We start from the raw sequence: 24,811 nt of genomic DNA, 5'->3' as shown, positions 1-24,811 counted from the left end.
GGTCCCGAGTTGGAGTCTCGGTCCGCCACACAGTTTTAATCTGCCAGGAAGTTTCAACATGACTTTATGTTACCATTTTCCACATTCCGGTCATTTTTCACGCAATGCTAGATTTAAATCGATCATTTGCTGTTGGTAGCGATCAGTGTTAACGGTTTCACCAGGTTTTAGCAGCTCATAGTAGATGACGCCCTTCTGATACCACCAAACACAGAGGATTGTGTTCTTTCCAAAGCGATTTGGTCTTGCAGTGGATATCGATGGTTTGTCTGCATTTACTCATTATTTATGACCCTTAGGATTCTCAAAATACATCCATTTTTCATTACAAGTTACTATTCGATCGAGAAACGGCTCTCTTTTGTATCTGGCGAGCAGCATTTCATAAGTGGTCTTTAGATTTGCTTGCTGTCTTTCATTCAGTTCATGCGGAACCCATTTTCCCACTTTCTGCACCTTTACCTTAGCTTTGAACCGAAAAGAAACGGCTTTCTGCGTCACATTCAATTGTTCCGCGAGTTCCTGTTGAGTATGAGTATCATCATCCAATAAAGCCTGCAATTCATTGTCTTCGAACTTTTTCGGTGGTTTCCCGCGCTCGTCATTTCTCACGCAAAATCACCACTTTTGAATTTTTGAGCCACTCGAAACACTGTGTTTTTCTCAAGGGTATGTTCGCCGAAAGCTTAGACAAGCATTCAATGCAATTCTGCAGCAGTTTCCTTCAAATGATAACAGAAAACCAATACTGTGCGCAAATCGTAGTTCGTAAGTTCGTAGGCACAAAACTCGACATGTTTACGGGCTTGAAACAGATACTTGTGTATGGAACTTGTGTTACTGTGTGGTGACGTACGTCGTCAGCCCTTACAGGAAGCAGATGGCGCTGCAGACGCGATCTCACGGGCCCTGCACTGACGGCTACCACCATCTACAGGGAAATTCCGGTTTCATACTTCTACTCCTGGTAGACACCACGCAGCCATATATAATTAACTGATGTTTACTGCATGCTGTATTCATGGACAATATCAGGGGAGACTGTCTCCATTAGTTTACTGCACTTTACAGATCGTTCGTAATAGCAAAACTCCTGCAGTAGACAGGATGTGTTTCCCAGTAGCAAAGTTGTAAAAGTGCTCATAGCTCGTAAGTTATGGATGTTACGTCCCATATTTACTGAACATTTTTTCTTACTTTGATCCACACTATCCCCGTCTGAACAACCTGTAGACATAGATTTTCAGATGTGGAGTGTATAAAAATATTTTCGACCTGCCCGCCTGTTACATATTAGTGCTTTTGCCCCTCGCTGCGTGATGGCGCCGGCCTGTGGAACAGAAAGCTTTGTCCGCTCGGCGCGTCCTCGCCTGCCAGGGCTATTGTCTGTCGGTGTTTTTCGCAGTGGTATATTTGGTGGCGGGCACCGGCGCAGGCGTCATTTCTGTGCGATGCTTTCCCCGAGAGTAGCGACGTCTTGTAACCTGCAGCGCGAAGTCAGCCTCGTTGCCGACAGCACAAACAAAACATCCTGGCCTCTGGTCTACTGGAGGTGCCCGATATAAAGATTCAACGCTCAGCGGAGGTATTACGAGATTTACATTTTACTCAGAAGGGGACGCTCCATACTGTAAATCACGGATTTTGATGGGCTTCAAATATGTTGTAGAGGCCCTTACCGTGAGTACTAAGCTACCCGGTTTTTTAGCGACTGGCCTTGGTTTTTGAAGGTCATTGCGCGCTTTGTATATGTTGTGGTTGGCAGGAGAGCCAACACCGTGTTACTAGAGGAGGCCGAAAGGCACGCATTTTAGCTCACGCAGGCTGGCGTGAGATCTGGAACAGGACAAGGAAATTATACTTTAGAAAAACGGACGTAGCTGGTGGAATACTTAACTTTAATCCATTAATGATGAACGTCGGTCTTGACGGTACATGATTCACAATATCAATAGTAATTGAATATGGCGCCTTGCTAGGTCGTAGCAAATGACGTAGCTGGAGGCTATGCTAAACTATCGTCTCGTCAAATGAGAGCGTATTTTGTCAGTGAACCATCGCTAGCAAAGTCGGTTGTATAACTGGGGTGAGTGCTAGGGAGTCTCTCTAGACCTGCCGTGTGGAGGCGCTCGGTCTGCAATCACTGATAGTGGCGACACGCGGGCCCGACGTATACTACCGGACCGCGGCCGATTTAAAGGCTACCACCTAGCAAGTGTGGTGTCTGGCAGTGACACCACAGTATACGAGGTGCGGCTAGAAAAAAACCGGACTGATGCTGGAAAAAACATTTATTTACAATTATTTACAATTTCATGTTATCTCCTTCAATGTACTCTCCTCCTCGGTCTCTACACCGCTCCATACGAATTTTCCACTGTTCATAGCAATGCTGCAGATCATTTTCGGTAAGTCCATACATTACTTCCGTCGCTTTTTCTTTTACTGCTTCAACAGTCTCAAATCTAGTTTGTCCCTGTGGTACCCAATCAATGAGCACAATCCCTTTGATGTCAGTTTTTGCTGACAATGGTCTGCCAGTGCGAGTGTCATCACTGGTGTCTTCGCGGCCATCTTTAAATCGTTTAAACCACTCAAACACTTGTGTTCGCGATAAACAATCATCGCCGTACACTTGTTGTAACGTTACAAACGTTTCACTTGCAGATTTTCCTAGTTTGAAACAAAATTTGATGTTAACACGCTGTTCTTTCTGTACACTCAACATTTTCCGACGCACAGACAAAACGTCAACTACTTAAAACAGACGCCACTGGCAGACTGAGTGCAGGAGGCAGATGAAACTCGAGCAGTAGGCGGAGCGAGAGTCACGTGACAGGCCACGCGACTTTCAGCCTTATTGCATTCGTTTTATTGTTTCACCAGTACTAGTCCGGTTTTTTTCTAGCCACACCTCGTACTAGTGACATTCCCAGTAAGTCAGCGTAACGCAGGGGTTATGGTTCACAGCTACCTGTTTGATGCACCGTGTTGAGTCCTGCTCCCATGTTTTTTATGTATGCAAGAACCGTCCGGAAAATTAATTCCAACGTTCAAAAACGAGTAGATGAATTAACTGCGAAATACAGAAATGTAGTCGTGTCCTGCACGAAAAGCGGGAAGGTCACAAAACTACGTTCTGTAATTCTTCCGTACGTGGGGCAGACATTTTTTTTGTACATTATAGATTAGTGGGGAGGGCAAACCGATTCAACTTTATACTGTATTCACTGATGAAAGGAAAGCGAGCATCTGTACTCCAAAAGTGGTCCCACCAAAGTGCACTCCTTATTGCCAGCCCTGTGATGTTTATTTTTAACGACAGGTGAAAATCTTCACGAAAATTATTCAGAATGCTCCCGACTTGATGAAAGACAATAGGGAGATCGTTTCTAGCGAAGATTCGATAAAATTACATTCGCGGGTACTATTCAAGATATACAAAGCACGCAATGAACTTCAAAATCGATTTTCTCAAAATTTTCTAAAAAAAAAAAAACGGATTGCCATATACTCAGGGTAAGTGCCTCTACAACATATCTGAAGCGCATCAAAATCCGTGATTTACAGTATGGAGGGTTCCCTTGTCAGTAAACTTCGTCTTTGCGAAATAAATCAACTCTTTGGTATTTCGGACGCTTGCTAACATCTGTCTTTCACTCACTCACTCTCTCATTCCAATGTCTTCTCTGGGCCTTGACGATCCCGCTTCCAGCATCTCCCCCAAGTTCTTCTTGTCTTGCGTCGTTTTCTTCCATTCACTGATTTCCAATGTTCTGGAGTTTGAGGTTTCCTCATCTTGCCATCTGGTTCCTGGCCGTCCAAAGGGTCTTGAGCCTTGCATCTTCTTCTTTTGTTGTAATCTGACGGACTCTTTGCCAGGGTCTCTTCTGACAATGTGGTATGCCCATTGCGAACGTCTCACTTTGGCGATGTTCACTACCAAGGATTGCTCCGCCAGCCTGACTAGTTTTTCATTGGATCTCCAAACCCATCTTTGTGCTGCGTGATCAAATGTTGGCCCAAAGATTTTTTTGTACACTTCATTTTCGAAGACTGAGTGTTGGCGCTCTTCTCTTTTGGGCATGTTCCATACAGCAGTACTGTCCTGATGATTTTGTTGTAAATTTTCAGCTTGCTTTTCCTGGTCAAGACTTGGAAGGATAGACGTTATAGGAAGGAAAAGTAATTTAGCCTGATATTCAACTTGTCTTCTATTGAAATCACTTATATTTTCAACAAGGTATTTGAAGTTTGATATGTTCTTGAAGGTGTAGTTTTCTAAGTGATGGTCATCACGTTGTTCTGTAGCCATGTTTACCCTTTATATGATCATGTATTAATTTTTAAATCTATTTTCAGAACGGTTTCGTAGTTTCTCCAGTAGCTTTTCAATGTCACCGTTGTTCTTTCCTATTAAAACTATCATCTGCGGAGGCGAATACATTTTGTCGTTTATCAGTGATGTTTCCATTTATTGCTCGTTTGTTTTCTGTTACTACTTTTTCCATGACAAAGTTGAAGATAAATAGGGATAGAGCATCAGTTTGCTTCAGTCCAGTTCTGTATACAACTGCCTTAACACAATAAAACATCAAATTAAGTTTCATAACTTTAATTCACGAATCATGTACACTCCTGGAAATTGAAATAAGAACACCGTGAATTCATTGTCCCAGGAAGGGGAAACTTTATTGACACATTCCTGGGGTCAGATACATCACATGATCACACTGACAGAACCACAGGCACATAGACACAGGCAACAGAGCATGCACAATGTCGGCACTAGTACAGTGTATATCCACCTTTCGCAGCAATGCAGGCTGCTATTCTCCCATGGAGACGATCGTAGAGATGCTGGATGTAGTCCTGTGGAACGGCTTGCCATGCCATTTCCACCTGGCGCCTCAGTTGGACCAGCGTTCGTGCTGGACGTGCAGACCGCGTGAGACGACGCTTCATCCAGTCCCAAACATGCTCAATGGGGGACAGATCCGGAGATCTTGCTGGCCAGGGTAGTTGACTTACACCTTCCAGAGCACGTTGGGTGGCACGGGATACATGCGGACGTGCATTGTCCTGTTGGAACAGCAAGTTCCCTTGCCGGTCTAGGAATGGTAGAACGATGGGTTCGATGACGGTTTGGATGTACCGTGCACTATTCAGTGTCCCCTCGACGATCACCAGTGGTGTACGGCCAGTGTAGGAGATCGCTCCCCACACCATGATGCCGGGTGTTGGCCCTGTGTGCCTCGGTCGTATGCAGTCCTGATTGTGGCGCTCACCTGCACGGCACCAAACACGCATACGACCATCATTGGCACCAAGGCAGAAGCGACTCTCATCGCTGAAGACGACACGTCTCCATTCGTCCCTCCATTCACGCCTGTCGCGACACCACTGGAGGCGGGCTGCACGATGTTGGGGCGTGAGCGGAAGACGGCTTAACGGTGTGCGGGACCGTAGCCCAGCTTCATGGAGACGGTTGCGAATGGTCCTCGCCGATACCCCAGGAGCAACAGTGTCCCTAATTTGCTGGGAAGTGGCGGTGCGGTCCCCTACGGCACTGCGTAGGATCCTACGGTCTTGGCGTGCATCCGTGCGTCGCTGCGGTCCGGTCCCAGGTCGACGGGCACGTGCACCTTCCGCCGACCACTGGCGACAACATCGATGTACTGTGGAGACCTCACGCCCCACGTGTTGAGCAATTCGGCGGTACGTCCACCCGGCCTCCCGCATGCCCACTATACGCCCTCGCTCAAAGTCCGTCAACTGCACATACGGTTCACGTCCACGCTGTCGCGGCATGCTACCAGTGCTAAAGACTGCGATGGAGCTCCGTATGCCACGGCAAACTGGCTGACACTGACGGCGGCGGTGCACAAATGCTGCGCAGCTAGCGCCATTCGACGGCCAACACCGCGGTTCCTGGTATGTCCGCTGTGCCGTGCGTGTGATCATTGCTTGTACAGCCCTCTCGCAGTGTCCGGAGCAAGTATGGTGGGTCTGACACACCGGTGTCAATGTGTTCTTTTTTCCATTTCCAGGAGTGTATATTTATGCATGCACTATTGCTGTTTCTGCCATTCCGACTATTGACAGCATGCGATTTAATTTAAATTACTGGAGTCTTAAAAATAAAATTTTTTCGTCTTTCTATAACCACTGGATAACGATTTTCTACTCGATTAAAAATATGCATTTCCGTCTTCGTTCAAGTATGAACCATTTCATCCAAAGTGATGTTCAAACGTCAGTCCTTTAATTAATTTGCGACAAATCATTTTAGCTTCGTGATTCTTCAGTTCCTCCCGGTGTAATAGTTCATCACATAATTCACTGGTTTACTACAGATTCGTAGCGTCCTGTAGGCACAATTTTTCAGGGATCAGACATCTCGCCATGCTCGGTATCTCATCTGATGACGACTTGTCAGATCATCGAAATATTGTGCCCATAAGGCAGAGGTAGTACACCTGTGGACTGTTAGATCAGTTTCAACTTCCTTTAAAACACATAGAAACAGATTTCGTTCCAAAATGATTTAAAATCATATTTTAACATAAAAGTGTTGTCAGGAAAAAAATTCATAGAATTTTTTCAGTTTCTTCCAGTTTGATTCACGTCTTATTACAGCTTTCAAGACACTGATAGCTAACGTAGGCGCTTGAACTTCCAACCCATCTGGGACTGGAGAGGTGTGAAGTACTGCCCGACAAACTTCAACGAAGACCTCAAGGTGGCAACACCGTCGTATTTACGTCCGAGGAACATGATGGGGAAACACTAACAGTGTACATTCCGGTGTTCTTAATAGTGGAGCTACATTTACACACGACAGGGCGAAAGTGCCCTGCACATTTTGTTGACAATGCTTCTCGCCCATTTTGATAACATTTATTCACAGTGCACTGCGTGTCAAGTCAAGTTTCGTCTGAATACACCACTGTTCACTTTAATTCCGATGCTTTATTTTTTCGTAATTATATTAAGTATCGCGCCTTTTTAAAAACTATTTCATCTCGTTCATACATGCTGATTCATTTATCTATCACCCTCGGAAACCAAACGCATTACAGTATTACACTGGAAGCTGTGCACAGCGAGATCAACGGCTCAAAAGTAGAACAGGTTATACGAACGTTGGAACTTAAGTAGTGGCAACTATTTATTCACAACCGATACAAAAGAGATACATGTTTGCACCTGTTAGTGTCCTTCACCAGCGTTGTGTAGAACCCATTGCCAGCAATGTGGAAGGCGTAGTATACCGTTAGCAGAGCCTCTTCTGTTGATGGCTCGAATGGAACGGTCTACTGCCTGTCGAATCCCTGGAACAGTTCTGAAGCGAATGCCATGAAGTGGTTCCTTCATCTTCAGAATCAAATCAAAGTCACAAGGACTTAAGTCCTGGGAGTGTGGTGGATGGTTCAGTACTTCCCAGTCCCATTGACCGATCAGTGCAGCCACAGCTTGCGCTGTATGCGCCCGCGCATTGTTGTGAAAAATGATGGGTGGGTTGCGCAGAAAGTGTCGCCGCTTCTTTCGCAAATCTTATCGCAGGTGATGCTCCAAAAACGAACAATAATACTGCGCATTGACGGTCTGCCGTGGAGGAACGTAATGCGTTAGGATAACAGCATCACAGTCGTACACGAGAATCACCATAACTTTAGACCGCTCCATTCGCACCATCAACAGAACAGGCTCTGCTAACGGTATACTATCCCTTTCACATCGCTGGCAACGGGTTCTACACAACGCTGGTGACTACTTTGAACGACACTAACAGGTGTAAACACGTAACTCTTTTGTGTCGGTTGTGAATAAATAATTGCCACTGTTTAAGTTCCAACCCTCGTGTTTATAATTTGTGAGTCGTCTAATCGTGTCAAAGTTGTGGGATACTGTGGGATCTTGAAATTTTGGGATCTTGAAATTTAAGTCAGGTTAGAGTACCAGGTACCTATTTGCTCTTAATTGTTTGAGAACTGTCTCATTCCTTAACGCCGAGCAAAATTGTTCAAAAGTTCAAATGAAATTACAAAATGAGATACCAAATTATATGGAAGACTTTATGGAGAAAACACGACCGGATCTGCTAATCTGGGCAGCCCGTGAATTTTAGAGTTAACGAGTTAAAGGAGGCCACAAATTGCAACCAATCAAGCAACACAGTTCCCGTATGCCAATGACTATCACACGGCAGCTAGGAGACGAATCACCTAGAGTCGTAGTTGAAAACTCTCAACAGACCTCTCTTTCTTTTTCTTTCTTTTTTTTTAAAGGAGGCTTTCCATAGAGGTAAGTAGTCAGTGTTAAGGCCTATGTGACAAACGAAAATATCGCTTATTTTACGAAAGAACTGGGGGAAAGGGTGGTGGGGCAAAGCACGAACTTCCTACACATACAAACACGAGGTTGGTAATCGACTGGAACAGTATCTCTTCAACTTGTTAGTCACTTCGTGCTAAACACTGTGATAGGCGTGACTCATTGAACTGGACACACCAACATTTTGGAGCCACAGCAAGTAAACGATTTTCTCATGCTGCTAGAACTGTGCCAAGATTTCGCTGTACGTACAGAAAAGGCATAAATGCTCAGTTATTCTCTGGGGATGGGAGTGGCTCCATGGTTTTGTCTGTCCTATGCAAGAGCATGCGTCGGCTCTGCCAACAAAAGCATGGGCCTGGCCGCAGTCCAACTTCAGTAGATGATACCTGTGGATGGTTCAGGAAAATGATTCCAATGGCTCCAAGCACTATGGGACTTAACACCAGAGGTCATCAGTCCCCTAGAGTTAGAACTACTTAATCCCAACTAACGTAAAGACATCACACACATCCATGCCCGAGACAGGATTCGAACCTGCGACCGTAGCAGCCGCGTGGTTCCGGACTGAAGCGCCTAGAACCGCTCAGCCACAGTGGCGGCCCTGCGGATGGTGGCCTCTCCTTATTCACATGTACTGACTACCTCCTGCCTACAAACAGGAACTCAGATCACAACAAGAGGGCCAATTGCTAGCGATAAAAACTCAAAAATTCCCGCTCAGGTGTTCAGGACACTAAATAAAATAATCATGAAAAAGAGCCAGGCAATGAAACAAGATCACATAGTGGTAAGTGAGTCATGAAAATACATATTTTTTCCGAGTTCCCTTGTTTGTGTAGCAGTCGAAGTGCGACAAAAGCTGTGAAGTTCTCACAAAGTGGCTATCGTAGTATTGTTGATAATACTGCGTACATTTCTGCGTAATAACACAATTATGAACGTCGTCAAACAGATATTTATTGTCTACCCTTTCCTTCTTCTTCTTGGGGAAAATAGGTGAATACCACTCCTCTCAGTATCGATCGCTCATAACATAATTTGCGCGCCATCGACTTACTACCCTTTTAATATTTTTCTACACGTTCCGCCAACGCTTCCGTCTTCACTGCCACTGCGATCTGCTTCTCATTATCGGTGTATCTAACGATTACCATGAAGGTATTTTCCATGTTTTGATTACGAGATAATGACGGACAATACTTTTAACAAGAACGTGACTGCACTGAGTCACACGGGCCTTGTTAGTAACTGCTACAGCGGCGCGCATTGTTTCGTTCAGTATCGAAGGTGTCCAACACAAATGAGTTGGCAACGTTTGCGGACGAATTAGCTATTAAGAGTTTTCAAATACGCGCCACAAAAATGTCAGCCATTTGTCTGAAAGGCTCTGATGTTCACCAGGTGCCAGCACTGTGATGGTCCACGTTCATAACTTCACATCAGCTTTCAACCTTATACCGTGTTGCACCGCACGTAAGTGTTCACTTCCACAACAGCTGCTACTCGCTATTTTCACATAATAATCTCTGATATACTGGTAGTAGTCCCCTTGCCTTTCCATTAATATTTCTAACATTCTGCGTGGTGTCTGTTTGTTCTAAGTCGTGTCTCCCTACCACTTTCGCGCAACGAAGCTCTGAGCGTGTTTTTTAGGGAATTGACTAGTTTGAACCTGGGTCCTGTTGCAGGTAAGGAGACGCCAGACCACTCATGACATGTAGAGTTCAGAAGAGTTCAGTGAGACTAGCGATGATATAACCAAATACTTAATGATTTCAGCGTCAGCTCCACTGCACTCCCTGTAAAAGAATCTTAATACTAACTAAATTTAGTGGAAGGGGTTCAAGGCTTTCCTATTTTTAGTTAGCTGGTAAAATAACGTCGAAAAAGCAGTTAAGTTTACCATTGGAAATTTTATTCTACTCACAAAACATTGTTTATAAATTGCACTATTGATAAAAGGAAATATTTTAATACAGGATGATAAAAACCAACTGCGTTCAACAAAAATGTGAACGAATATTCCCTGAATGGGTTTCCAAGTTCTACAATGGATCGAAGGATGACCTATGCGATATCACATCTATAATCTAGGTTTAAGTTAAGTTTCATAAAAGAGAAAACTATCCAAATGATCTACAGTGATCCTCAATTATCTTTAATTACTTATTTAACTTGTCATAAGTTACAGTGGCTGATGTGGCTTCTCAATAATTATATAACAGAAAAATCATCGCGTTTCAGATTTTAACTCCAAGTAGCAAATGTGAATACCATGAGCTTTAATTGACGATCGACACTAGTATTAAGTAAAAAGGGGATGTAACAGATGAGACTTCTGCAGTTCTGAGTGAAGCCTTATGCACTCAAAAATGCGGCGTCGCGTCCTTCATTACCTTGTCGGTGTTTAGGCAGCGTCAGGGAGCGGCGGGCGGCACAGCTCCACGCACCTCGCCGTCTCGGAAGCAACTCGTCTCTAACTTCTCCTTACTACAATTTGCCAAAGTTGGCTTAAGAAAAGGTATCTGGCTGTTTTCAACTGACCAATCAGGGTCTGAATGTTAACCTTAAGCTCCGCCTACAAAAATTCTGTCTATCCAATGAGAAACGTTATACTTTTCGTGGTGGGGCAATGTTTTTGATGTTTACTATGTAACAGAGACGCGAAAAAGTCTCACGCTAAAACGTGCAGCTGATGTGGCCCTTTTAGTGTTATCGTAAGAACTATACAGTTCTTCTGGAGGGCTCTATCTTTTAACATGGGCTGGGGGTGGTCTTGACGGCGGCCGGCGATGTGGACGTCCGTCCCTTACCGTAGGGCCTTCTAGCTTAACACGGTTCTGCTCTTGGCTTCTGTTCTCGTTTCTCCCCTCGGAACGGCGTCACGGTGGGAAGGTATGACATGCATTTAGGCCTTCTTGTGTTAGTCTGTGGTATTCCATTTGCTCACTCGTTGATCGTATTACTTTGGTTAATTTAATGTCAGGATTTATTCGGAGCTACGTGACATACTGTCGGATTTGCTAACATGTCAGGGTTTTCATGGAAGGTGTTGGATTTGCCTGACACCTTACATATTTAACAACAAATTCTTTTTGTTCCATAAAAAGTTAATTTTAGAAGTGAAAATAATACAAAACTGTGTGTGCGTTACAAAAAAAAGTTAAAATAATTAAAATAAATTGGTCTGACTGATAGTAAATCGCAGCCCTTTTACGCTGTGACACCAGGAGTGGGAGAGTGGCCCCCAAACATCAACCCGGTCACTTTTTTATCCCCAGAGAAAGATCACCAGTACTCAATTTGGCAGCAGGCTGAGTGGGTGGAGCACTGTTCCAGATGGACCAGAGATTTAACCTGGGCCTTTCAGGATCGGAATGTCGTGCCATACACATTTGACCGACACATACTGATCAGGCAAAGTATTATGACCACTGCCCACCGCCACTTTGGATGCCGCCTGGTGACGTGTGGGCACGTGATGCGGTAGCAAAAGTATGTAAGCGGAGCAGGCACGGTCGGGGGATCACACTAGCGAAGATATGAAGATATTGCGATAAGTGACTTGGAAAAAGGGCAGACTATCATTATGTAGAGTCTGTGAACGAGTATCTCTAAATCGACGAAGCCTAACGAATGTTTACGAGCTGTTGTAGTGAGCATCTAAGTGAAGAGGTAGAAGGACAGTGAAACCTACCACTGGGCGCTAAATGCTTGGACGTCCACGACTTTTCACGGAACGTTGGGTTCGGAGACTTGTCTGCTCTGTAAAGGAGGATAGATAGTGATCTGCGGCATCTCTGACAAAAGAGCAAGATGCTGGTGAATAAGCAACTGCTTAAGAGCACACTGTTCATCGTACGTTGTTGAACATGGAAATTCACAGCACCGCACCCCTACCTTTTCACATGTTGACCCGACGACATCGTCAGTTACAATTGCAGTGGGCACGGGACTATCAGGATTCGACCGACGATCACTGGAAACGTGTCGACTCTTCGGATGAATCACATTTTTGCTAAATTAGATCGCTGGTCGTTTCCATCAAACACCATCATCGAGGGAAACGGCCGCTGGAAACGTGCAGCGCCCAGCGGACGCCGGCTGGTGGGAACAGTATTATGCTATTGGAGACATTCTCCTGTGCTTGCATGGGACCTGTGGTAGTAATGGAAGACACAATGACAGCTGCGAACCACCTGCATCCCTTCGTGCTTGATGTCTTCCTCGACGGCGATGTCATCTTTCAGCAGTTTAATTGTCCGTGCCACGGAGCCATAACAGTGCTACAATGGTTTGCGGAGCATTATAGCGAATTCACGTCGATGTATCGGCGACCAAATTCGCCTGATGTACATCCCATGTAACCCATCTGTGTCAATATCGGGCACCGTCACTCTATATGCAAATCAGCGCCCTTTATTGACGCGAATTACATGACCTGTGCGTAGACACCTAATGCCACATAGCTCCAAAAACAACAAACTGTCGGATCCCTGATATGCAGAATAAGTGAAGTATTTCGATCCAAAGACGAACAAAGAAGATATTAAGCAGGTGGTCATAATGTTTTGGCTTGTCAGTGTGTAGCTGCTATATTACAAAATGTGCCTATTAAGAAATCCTGCTATTTTCTCTTTCGAATCCGTGTAAAACTCAGGAAAGCAAAGAGAACAAGTTTTCATTGAGCATCAGTCACCCAAGTAAATTTATACACGAGATGATCCTCTAAGAGCGTGTAATCGGTTTGTGCTCCAGTTATAGCCCAGTGTTGCTTTGTCATAAAAACAACATCGTGAAATAATTTTAGTAAAAACCGAGAGACAGCTGATAGATGCATGAATAGAAAATTGAAATGTGAAGTGCAATGAGATAACGTCTTCCATGAGCTATGATTCACATTAATCCTTATCACACACCAAGGCGGTACGACAGCTCTCCATTTCCCTAACTAAGGATATAAAAATTGCTCTTGCCCATTTTGGAGAACTCTGCCTTATGTGTTGTCTAATGAAGGTAGTCAGACATGGTATAACATCCTAGATGCTACAAGGTTGTGACTGATTCCAGTAGCTGATCACCGACCATGTAGTGTAATGACATTGAATCAATGCGGTTACTTGCTAACACTAGATCACCGCACCACGTACGTTTACTTTTGTTTATTTATGTTTTTCAGTGGTACTGATCACCTGCAAAACCCTCTGCATTTCGTTGCATTTCTAACGACGTCGCCCCTGCATCGCCTCCTGCACAATTAGGTCGTCTTGTGTACAGTTTGTTTCCGAAATTCCCGGTGTGTGGTATGAATGAGTTAGTCCAACTGTCATCACGAAGTCTATAACTGTGCAGGGTATGCGCATTATTGTTCATAGTTTCATGAATCCAAATCCGTTACTATGGCCCGGAGACAATTCTGAACTAAATATCGGAAGCCACCAGCTCAAAGACAAACTGTTGTTGATTGGTACAATCGTTTCACCGAAACTGCCTGCGTATCATGTAGGACCCCGGGTCAGGTTCGGTCAGCAGTCTGTGTTGTATCAATTGAACAAGTTGCCAATCTCACATTCGTAGTCCAGGTAAATCAACGAGGCGTGCCAGCTTGAGCATCGTCTGATTTCTCAATTACAACATGATACGGGCACATTTTTTTTTTTTTTTTTTTTTTTTTTGCAGCAAGATGGCGCGCCACTGAATTACCATCGTGAAGTTGTCGCGTATCTCTGTAGAAATGTACCGACTTGGATTGGACGTGATGGAGCAATATCCTGCCCTCCACAATCACCCGATTTAATCCCAATGTGTTTGCTCCTCCGCTTGTGGGAAACTTCGAAGAGTGCTACAACGGATGATCCAAGCAGTTGCCACCATATATCAATACTTATTTCATAGGATTTTGCTGGGAACTGATTACAAATGGGACATTTGTCATTTTACAGAAGGCATAAAAATTTCTGTAGCTTTTTTGCGTTCATCCCAATGAAAGGCTACTTTGTATAACTAATTTGTAAATACCTCATATTTTACGATGGTCCAGAGCTGAATTTGACACAACTGCTAAGGCACGTGATCCACCGCGCTAACATTGGAATTCGTTAACCTTCACGAATCGTGTTCGACGATGCCGACCCATCGTATCCCGAATGTTTACTAGATCAGTGAGGTACAGCCTGCTATTTCAGTAAGGAAGCTACATTTGTAAGGGGTCCGGCGCTTTTAAGCTACACGCAATGGACGTCGCCATCTCTAATTGCATCAGTAACGTTTGTCGGTGCAAATATTAAATTAGTTATTTGGAGCATTCCACTATCCATTTTATTTTAGTGTATTGTGTAGTTTGATAACTGTACATCCGAATGATTTATTTACTTTACCATAACTTGGGAAAAGAAACGTACATTGAAAAGTCTTTCATTACAATGTAAATTATAAGGGCATTGTAGAGGACATCATGGAAAAATTTTCCTGTACGAATAGAAATTTCTACAGTTTACGTAAAGTGGGTTTATGTAAGTTAAAGTGAAACACGACGATACACAAGTGTATCCTTTGTTCGGCTAATTGCGTGCTAAAGTAACTTGGTTACCTAGAAGTATTTTTATGCCTTATCCTCACAAGCTAGTGACCACCCCCTCCCCCATGGACCTTAGTGGGGAGGCTTGCGTGCCTCAGCGGTACACATAGTCATACCTTAGGTGCAACGACGATGAAGGGGTATCTGTTGAGAGCCCACACAAACATGTGGTTTATGTGAAGAGGGGCAACAGCTGTTTCAGTAGTTGCGGATCATTGATTGAATTGGCCTTGTAACATCAACCAAAACAGCGTTGCTGTGCTGGTACTGCGAATGCCTCAAAGCAAGGAAAAACTACAGCATTAATTTTTTCCGAAGGCATTCAACTTTACTGCATCGTTAAATAATGATGGCGTTCCCATAGGTAAAATATTCCGGAGGTAAAATAGTTTCCCATTGAGATCTCCTGGCGGGGTCTACTCAGGAAGACCTCGTTATCAGGAGAAAGAAAACTGGTGTTCTATGGATCGGAGCGTGGAATGTCACATCCCTTAATTGAGCAGGTAGGTTAGAAATTTTAAAAAGGAAAATGGATAGGTTAAATTTAGATGTAGTTGGAATTAGTGAATTCGGTAGTAGGAGGAACAAGAGTTCTGGTCACGTGAATACAGGCTTATAAACACAAAATCAAATAACGGTAATGCAGGAGTAGGCTAAATAATGAATAAGAAATTAGGAACACGGATAAGCTACTACGAACAGCATAGTTAACGCATTACTGTAGCCAAGATAGACACGAAGCCCACGTCTACCACAATAATACAAGTTCATATGCCAACTAGCGCCGCAGATGATAAAGAGATTGAAGAAACGTATGATGCGATAAAAGAAATTATTCAAATAGTTAAGGGAGACAAAAGTTTAGTAGTCATGAGGGGCTGGAATTCGACTGGAGGAAAAGGAAGAGAAGGAAAAGTAGTAGATGAATATGGACTGTGGGTAAGAAATAAAGAGGAAGCCGCCTGGAGACGCTGGAAGATTTTAGATAGATTATATAACGGTAAGAAAGAGATTTATAAACCAGGTTTTAAATTTTCAGATATTTTCAGGGGCAGATGTGCACTCTGACCACAATTTCTTGGTTATTAACTGTAGATTAAAACAGAAGAAACTGCAAAAAAGGTAGGAATTTAAGGAGATCGGTCCTGTATAATCTGAAAGAACCAGAGGTTTTAGAGAGTTTCAGTGAGTGCATTAAAGAAACGGTTGACAATAACAGGAGAAAGAAGTACAGTAGAAGAAGAACGGGTAGCTTTGAGAGATAAAATAATGAAGGCAGCAGAGGACCAAGTAGGTAAAAAGACGAGGGCTAGTATACAAATGTCTCAAAAATGAGATCGACAGGAAGTGCGAAATGGCTATGCGGAGATGGCTAGAGGACAAATGTTAGGATGTAGAGGCATATGTCACTAGGGGCAAGATAGATACTGCCTATAGGAAAATTAAAGAGACCTTTGGAGAAAAGAGGACCACCTGTATGAATGTCAAGAGCTCAGATGGAGGCCAGTCCTAAGCAAAGAAGGGAAAGCAGAAAGGTGGAAGGAGTATACAAAGGGTCTGTACAAGGGTGATGCACTTGAGGGCTATATTATGGAAATGAAGAGGACGTAGTTGAAGATGAAATTGGAGATATGATACTGAGTGAAAAATTTGAGAGAGCATTGAAAGATCTAAGTCGAAACAAGGCGCGAGAGTAGACTACATACCATTAGAACTACTAATAAGCTTGGAAGAGCCAGCCATGACAAGAATCTTCCATCTGGTGAGCAAATTATAGGAGACAGGCGAAATACCCTCAGACTTCAAAAACAATGTAATAATCCCAATTCCAAGGAAGGCAGGTGCTGACACGTGTGAAAATCACCGAACTATCAGTGTAATAAGTCATGGCTGCAATATACTAACACGAATCATTTACAGAAATATGGAAACATTCGCAGAAGCCGACCTCGAGGAAGATCAGTTTGGATTCCGTAGAAATGTTGGAACACGCGAGGCAATACTGACCCTACGACTTCACATAGAAGATAGGTTAAGGAAAGGCAAACCTATGTTTATAGCATTTGTAGACTTAGAGAAAGCTTATGACAATGTTGACTGGAATACTCCCTTTCAAATTCTGAAGGTGGCAGGTGTGAAATACAATGAGCGAAAGGCTATTTACAGCTTCTACAGACCCAGATCGCAGTTATAAGAGTCTAGGAGTACGAAAGGGAAGCAGTGGTTGAGAAGGGAGTGCGACAGGGTTATAGCCTACCCCCGATGTTGCTCAATATATATATTCAGCAAGCGTTAAAGGAAACAAAAGAAAAATTTGGAGAAGGAATTAAAATCCATGGAGAAGAAATGAAAACTTTGAGGTTTGCCAACGACATTGTAATTCTCACAGAGAAAGCAAAGGACCTGAAAGAGCAGTTGAACGGAATGGACAGTGTCTTGAAAGGAGGATATAAGATGAACGTGAATAAAAGCTAACGAGGATAATGGAATGTAGTCGAAATAAATCAGGCGACGCTGAGGGAATTGGATTAGGAAATGAGACACTTACAGAAATAAATAAGGTTTGTTATTTGGAGAGCAAAATAACTAATGATGGCCGAAGTAGAGGAGATATAAAATGCACACTGGCTGTGGCAAGGAAAGCGTTTATAAAGAGGAGTAATTTGTTAGCATTAAGTATGGATTTAAGTGTTAATAAGATTTTTCTGAAGACATTTGTATGGAGTGTAGATATGTGTGGAAGTGAAACGTGGACGATAAATAGTGTAGACAAGTCGAGAAATGTGGGGCTACAGAAGAATGCTGAAGATTAGTTGGGTAGAACACATAACTAATGAGGAGGTACTGAATAGTACTGGTAAAAGGAGAAATTTGTGGCTCAACTTGATTAGAACAGGGGATCGGTTGGTAGGACACGTTCTGAGGCATCAAGGGATCACCAATTTAGTATTGGAGGGAAGCTCGGAGGTTAAAATTCGTAGAGGGAGACCAATAGATGAATGCACTAAGCAGATTCAGAAGGATTTAGGCTGCAGTAGTTATTCAGAGATGAAGAGGCTTGATCAGGATACAGTAGCAAAGAGAGCTGCATCAAATCAGTCTCAGGACTGAAGACCACAACAACAACAACAACAACAATAACAACAAGCTAGTGACACGCATAAAATGGCTTAAAGCGAATGGGAAACTCATTTTTCCTTCTTCTGCCAATCTCCCCCCCATCCCCCCCCCCCCTATATACTGTGTAGGCATTTGATGAAGTTAAAGAAGTGTTTGAGTACATGTTGGCTTTTCAAATTAAGTTTCAGAGAAATCCATCATGTATGTGCTATCCGTTATTTTGCTCACAGGTAACATTTCAAAGATAGAAATTTAAAGAGCAGATTTGACATTAAATCTTCCAGACTTTGACTAAATAGTTATAATCCAAATTATGGAAGATTATAAATAGGCTACACATGCTATTTCCTTATAACTGTACACCGCTTTACCGATTGATGGTTTCCACTAAGACACAACAGGACGGACCCCAGTAGCATTGTTGAAAGAAAACGTAATAATGGTGACCAAAAGAGATAGAGGATCAGGCTGAGAGAAGTAGAGAGAGCTCGAAAAACAAAGAAGTGAAAGAGGTAAAAGAAAAGAAGACGACAAATAGGATGAAACGGAGTTAGCGTGTTTCTTATAGCCTCAAACAGAACCCTTCCAGAGCCACTGCTGCTACTCCACAGCCGGCAAGTACGCTGCCCCTGTCTGTTTAGGCAGCCGGTGAGCCGCCCCTGGTGTGTAGGCAGCTTGGCGGCTCACAGGGAACACAGCCTAATAAGGTAGCGGGACGTGACGGGACTGCGGCCGCAGGCCTTTGCTCGGTAAGTGTCTGCACGCCGCAACTCTGCCATAGAGCGCGACTTCACGTCCAGATACACACGTCTGTGCTTGCCTCAGAAGGCAATTTAACTCCCTTGTTGTTTGTCAAGCGAGCTGCGTGTACGCACTGTAAATATCTTCTGCCACATTGGTTATATACTGCGATTTCATTCCGTAAATGGTATTCATAAGCTCGTGTGTTCATCATTTAAATACTATAGCAGTCGATATCATTTATAGTGATAGCGCTTTTAACAACATATTGGCTACAGCTCCGAAATCTAATGTTACCATCTAAATCCTATGTAAACGCTATATTTAAAATATCGCTTAATACGACATCTTTTATTGCACCTTATCGTGTAAAACGACATATTTTTCATTACATTTTCGGAGAAATATATCGGCTGTAATGTCCAATGTTAATTTTTGTTTATTATGTACTTGGGTACTACCAACAAGAATGTAACGCTTATTTTGAAACTCTCGTTTTCTTTAGAACTTTTTAAATCAATATTTGTGTTAAACAGGCAGTGCTAGCATCGCTTTAAAGACGTCTAAGCTTTTTCGGCTATACTACGATCCGGTTATTTACTTTAAAGAGACTTTTGAGAATATATTGATGTGAAATTGGATAAATGTAACTAATATTCTACGTATTCACGCTGCACGTGCTGGAGAGGTTGAAAGAAAGTATGACGAAATAAAGATAATATTAGAATACTTACGGAAGAGGAAAATTAAATTATAATGGGAGACTGGTATGTGTACGCCGTATTCGAAGAGTAACGTTCTGCGTGTCGTTACAAAATAGTCTCATACTGTGATAAAGCGCTTCTTGGGCTGCATTCTAACGTGTGAGCCAGTTCATGAAACACCAAATTATTCTTAATTACCTATGTATCCACTTAGTTTTAAACACATAACATTTTAGTCAAGAACCTAAGCACTTTTAAAATTGCAACTCATGAAACTATTATCGGAAGAAAAGACCCTCGCACGATGTTCTCGTATAATTTGGAGGTTGTGAGTACTACAACATTTTTTTTTACAGTATGTGATACACGTAAACGTCGGTACTGCTTTCAAAGGTCGTTGATAATGTAACAGCACTGACAAGATATACGGGCTAACTTTTGTAATGCTACCTGCAGCTATTTAGAGCAGAATCCTAACGACACGTAGGAGCTAATATTGATTCAGAGAAAATGGCCACACTCTGTCTTTGCACAGTAAAGCAGGTTTCATTAAATAGATTGGTTTCTCCGTTGGTTTCACGAGATGGAATGAGTGTACAGAGTAATCCGTAAATAGTTATTGAGAAGCTGCACAGAATCTTCTGGTAGTAGTCGGTGTAGAGCAACGCCTTATATCGAATGGCTTTTAAACTCCTGCGAGGAACTCTTTTACGGAATGCGAAGGAGTGTCCTAGAAAAAATTCAGCTCTGAAAATAGGAGTAATACATTTTCTATTGCTGCTGGAAGGTTGTAGAATACCAGTCTGTGCTGAAAATTAATGCTTCCGAATTTTTTATGTGAAAGCTGTTAAAGCAAATGAAACAAAAGTTATTAACGTTCTACATATTTATTCTTCGTGTCTACATATTTTTTTCTCAACGTGGTCACCCTGGCGACAAATACATTTCTCCAACTGAGAGACTAGTTCTGTTGATACCGTCTTTGCAGAGAGTTTGTTGACGGGGCCACAATCTCACCTCTACTTGTACCGCTACATCGCTATCACAGTGAAGACCTCGAAAATGTTAAGTTTTGGAAAAATACGACAGTCTGACGGGACTAAGTCGAGACCGTATGGAAAATGGTCGATAACAGTGAGCCCACGCACCAACGTAGTTACGCACAGCCGTGTTACAAGCTAGAATTCGGAGCCCTCTAGCGGCAGAGGGCTGCAAGTACCTAGACGAGACAGTAGAGATGTAGGGTGATAGTAACGTTTGCATTATTTAAAAAAGTTTGAGAATTTTCGCAATAACAAACCGGAGACATTACTTTTCAGCACGACCTTGAATGTAAACTGCAGAAAAGAGCACAGTGGATAACAGCTACCTGCATGCAAACAGTTCCCTGGATGTCCATCAATCGATCTTCTCTTTGAACGACATGTATCTGCCAGTAGCTGTCTTCGCAGATGATGGGGGCTGTTGGATGCTTCAACTGAGATAGCGTTCGTCGAAGTTTGTTACATTGCTCCTAAGCATGTCTTGATGCGTCTATAATGAAATTTATCGAACTTGTTGAAGCTGGCCTTCTTTGCAGTATCATATGCACTGAAGACTCAAACATGATCATCTGCTTAATGGGATATTGGTAAACACTTAGAACGCAGCACAGCAGTCTCTGGTAATTTTCCGGACGTAGAGATCACCAAATATCTACGAACAGTTCGCTCGGAGGAGGTACCCGGTAGCGTCCCAGACGTGTTCAGTCAGGTTCAGATCAGACGGATTAGGTGGTGATCATCTCTACGCGAGATCATTATCGTGCTCCTCCAACCACTGTAGTATGAACAATCCTGATGGAAGAACATCTGCAACTGGGCATTATACCAGAGGTTGAAAATACCGCTTCAGTTGTAAATTTATTTTGTTATCACGACCGATTTCGGGCTCTCATAAGCCCATCATCAGGTGTCGCAACTCCCTGTTCTGCGCTCATAGACCGGCCGCTGTGGCCGAGCGCTTCTAGGCGCTTCATTCCGGAACCACGCGCCTGCTACGGTCGCAGGTTGGAATCCTGCGTCGGGCATGGATGTGTGTGATGTCCTTAGGTTATTTAGGTTTAAGTAGTTCTAAGTCTAGGGGACTTCTGACCTCAGATGTTAAGTCCCATAGCGCTTAGAGCCATTTGAACCATCTACGCTCATAGGTAGCACGCCGCGCCCAGTGCACGTCCACCGTGGAACTCGGGGGCCACAGCACAGTTGCGACACCTGAGGATGGGCTTATGAGAGACAGAAACCAATCGCGATAATAGAAGAAATTTACAACTGAAGGCAAAGGTCCCGAGTTCGAGTCTCGGTCCGGCGCACAGTTTTAATCTGCCAGGAAGTTTCATATCAGCACACACTCCGCTGTAGAGTGAACATTTCATTATAGAAACATCCCCCAGGCTGTGGCTAAGCCATGTCTCCGCAATATCCTTTCTTTCAGGAGTGCTAGTTCTGCAAGGGTCGCAGGAGAGCTTCTGTAAAGTTTGGAAGGTAGGAGACGAGGTACTGGCAGAAGTAAAGCTGTGAGGACGGGGCGTGAGTCGTGCTTGGGTATCTCAGTTGGTAGAGCACTTGTCTGCGAAAGGCAAAGGTCCAGAGTTCGAGTCTCGGTCCGACACACAGTTGTAATCTGCCAGGAAGTTTCATATCAGCGCACACTCCGCTGCAGAGTGAAAATTTCATTCTAGAAACATCCCCCAGGCTGTGGCTAAGCCATGTCCAGTGCTAGTTCTGCAAGGTTCGCAGGAGAGCTTCTGTAAAGTTTGGAAGGTAGGAGACGAGGTACTGGCAGAAGTGAAGCTGTGAGGACGGGGCGTGAGTGGTGCTTGGGTAGCTCAGTTGGTAGAGCACTTGCCCGCGAAAGGCAAAGGTTCCGAGTTCGAGTCTCGGTCCGGCACACAGTTTTAATCTGCCAGGAAGTTTCAACCGAAGCTATATTTTCAACCTCTGGCACTGTAGTATGAATCTGTTTTTATGACAACGACTGGTATTCGCATTTGAAGGCAACATCAGTCATGAAAAGATGCGCGTTGTCCGCAGTAACGTTCACATCGTTCACATCTGCCCACAGCTGTCATGATACCTACCACAGGTGACAAGGAAACGGAGGTAAATGTCCCCCACAGTGTAATATTGCACACGCACCGGCCTACGCACGCGACGCGGTGCATGTTTCAAGAAGTCGTTCGCCTGGATCACAGTGTAGTAGAAACACGATTCACCTGTTCAGTCAACACGTTTCCATTGATCAATTGGCCGATTTCGATGAACCTATGGCCACAGCAATCTTCGGATCCATAAGGGAAGTAGTAGCGATCGTCTCCTGAGAACCATTAACCTCAAAAATGTGCGCTGGTCATTGTGCTCAGCATGCGGGCGTCAGCACTGTACCCTTTTGTCACATCTGCCACAGATCATCGGCTATCCTGCTTTAGAGTGGCCAAACCTCCGACCTCCACGTTCTGTGAACTGGCGTACCTGTCCAACATCTTCTCGTATATTCGTGGTTTAACCTTCAACAACTTTTCATGGTTGTTGGAAACAGTAGTCGATCAGCTTTTCACTTCCGAGAGGCTCGTTCCCAGCAGCCGGGAATGACAACCTGTCCTTTGTCGAGGTCGCTTATGTCAGTAGATTTGTTCATTTATGATCCACATCATTACTATAATTATTCCCCATTCCTCTATGCTCCGTTTATACACTTTCATTACTACGTCTCGTACCCACAACGCCACCAGATGCCATTCCCTAAGGCGGTGGCAGTGATCCTAGTATTTTGTCTCATCGGTGCATGAATAAGACATAGAGATTTTAGTTCGTATGAGTGCTCGATAGATGCTGAACAGTATTCTAGAGTTGGGATGTAACAATTGATAGTTTATTGTGGCTTGACCTATTTAAAAACTGCAAGAGATGTAATGTCCCATGTGTCTCCCTAACAGCCTAAGAGATTACTGCACAGACAGGCAGCTGAAACTAGATTGCCCCGGAAGAAAATTGTGAAAAACATTACCAAAGGCTGCTCACAAGGTTCTGTTTGTTGTCCATAGTTCTCGGATGTTTGAATACAGCCATTACTGAGTCAGAATCAGGGTATAATAAACGCTAAAGTCTGCATCACCTACGCAGACGATATGATAATTATACTTTCTGCCACCTTACGAGCTAAATTAGAGGAAAACAGTAGCAGGCTAACAATAAGTGACTGGTGCGTAGAAAATAAACTAACGATAGCAGCAAAACCCCATAATCAGAGTAAATAACCAATCTATGAAAAGAAAGAATTATATAGACACCTTGGTATAAACATCGACAAAACACAGTAGTTTTGTGTACTTGTAGAAATTGTTTGCCAGAGAGGAATTAAAATCCTGAACAAAATAGCAGCAATTGGCCATCTGTCACAATACGTATCACAATACAAGCTTAATCAGTGTTGTGGGCTGCGGGTCGAGCGTTTGGGCTCATAGAGCCAGAAAGGTAATGGCCGCACAGGCTCTACTTAGGCGAGCACAGAGAAGTATACTCCTGCACCTGGCAGGTGCGTATAGAAGAACATCGACTGAAGCGTTGCTGATGATATTAAGCTTGTTATTTCTAGACCTAACTGCATGGAAGAGAGGTGCACAGTATTGGCGTAAAAAGCGCGAATATGACAAGGTAAAAGAAATGCTGGTCACTACAGCCGTATCGAATGAGGAAATAACGGCGTGCATTGATAGAGAATGGCAAGAAGTCTGGGAGAGTGCAGAAACTGGGAGGAGAACCTATCAGTTCCTTCCTAACATGAAAGAAAGATCAGGAATGTCATACCTCCTTCCAACCAAGGAAGGTCTACCGTACCTCTCGGTACTCTGACTGAAAATGCGAAAATGCACGACAGGCACTTGTGAACGTGGCGCTATCGCACCACCATCCGAGAATGTGCCATTAGAGAAGATGTTACAGATCAGGGCAGGAATGTCTTTGGTAACACAATACTCTATCAAATAATTATGAATGGGGAACTGTGGCATAAGCTGCCTCGCTTATAGCTAAAATATCAGCCTATGAACTGCAAGCTTACATGGCTGAGAAGCAACCAGGAAGAGGCTATATGTCACGAAAACAAGACGCACGACGGCGGAATATCCAATACAACCTTCCCGAAGCAGCCAGGAGTTGAGCCTCGTGGAGGACAGGAAGGATTTGCTAACTATCCACAAAAATTGAGGAATTTATCTTGATTCTAATACCAAGTGCCGTATTGTAGCTTAGTGTGGTACTGTGTAGTGTAGTGTTGCACAGTAGTGTAATTC

The sequence above is a fragment of the Schistocerca nitens genome, chromosome 1 (genome assembly GCF_023898315.1).
Source record: "Schistocerca nitens isolate TAMUIC-IGC-003100 chromosome 1, iqSchNite1.1, whole genome shotgun sequence".
Taxonomy (NCBI): Eukaryota; Metazoa; Arthropoda; class Insecta; order Orthoptera; family Acrididae; genus Schistocerca; species Schistocerca nitens.
This window is presented reverse-complemented; position numbering follows the sequence as displayed.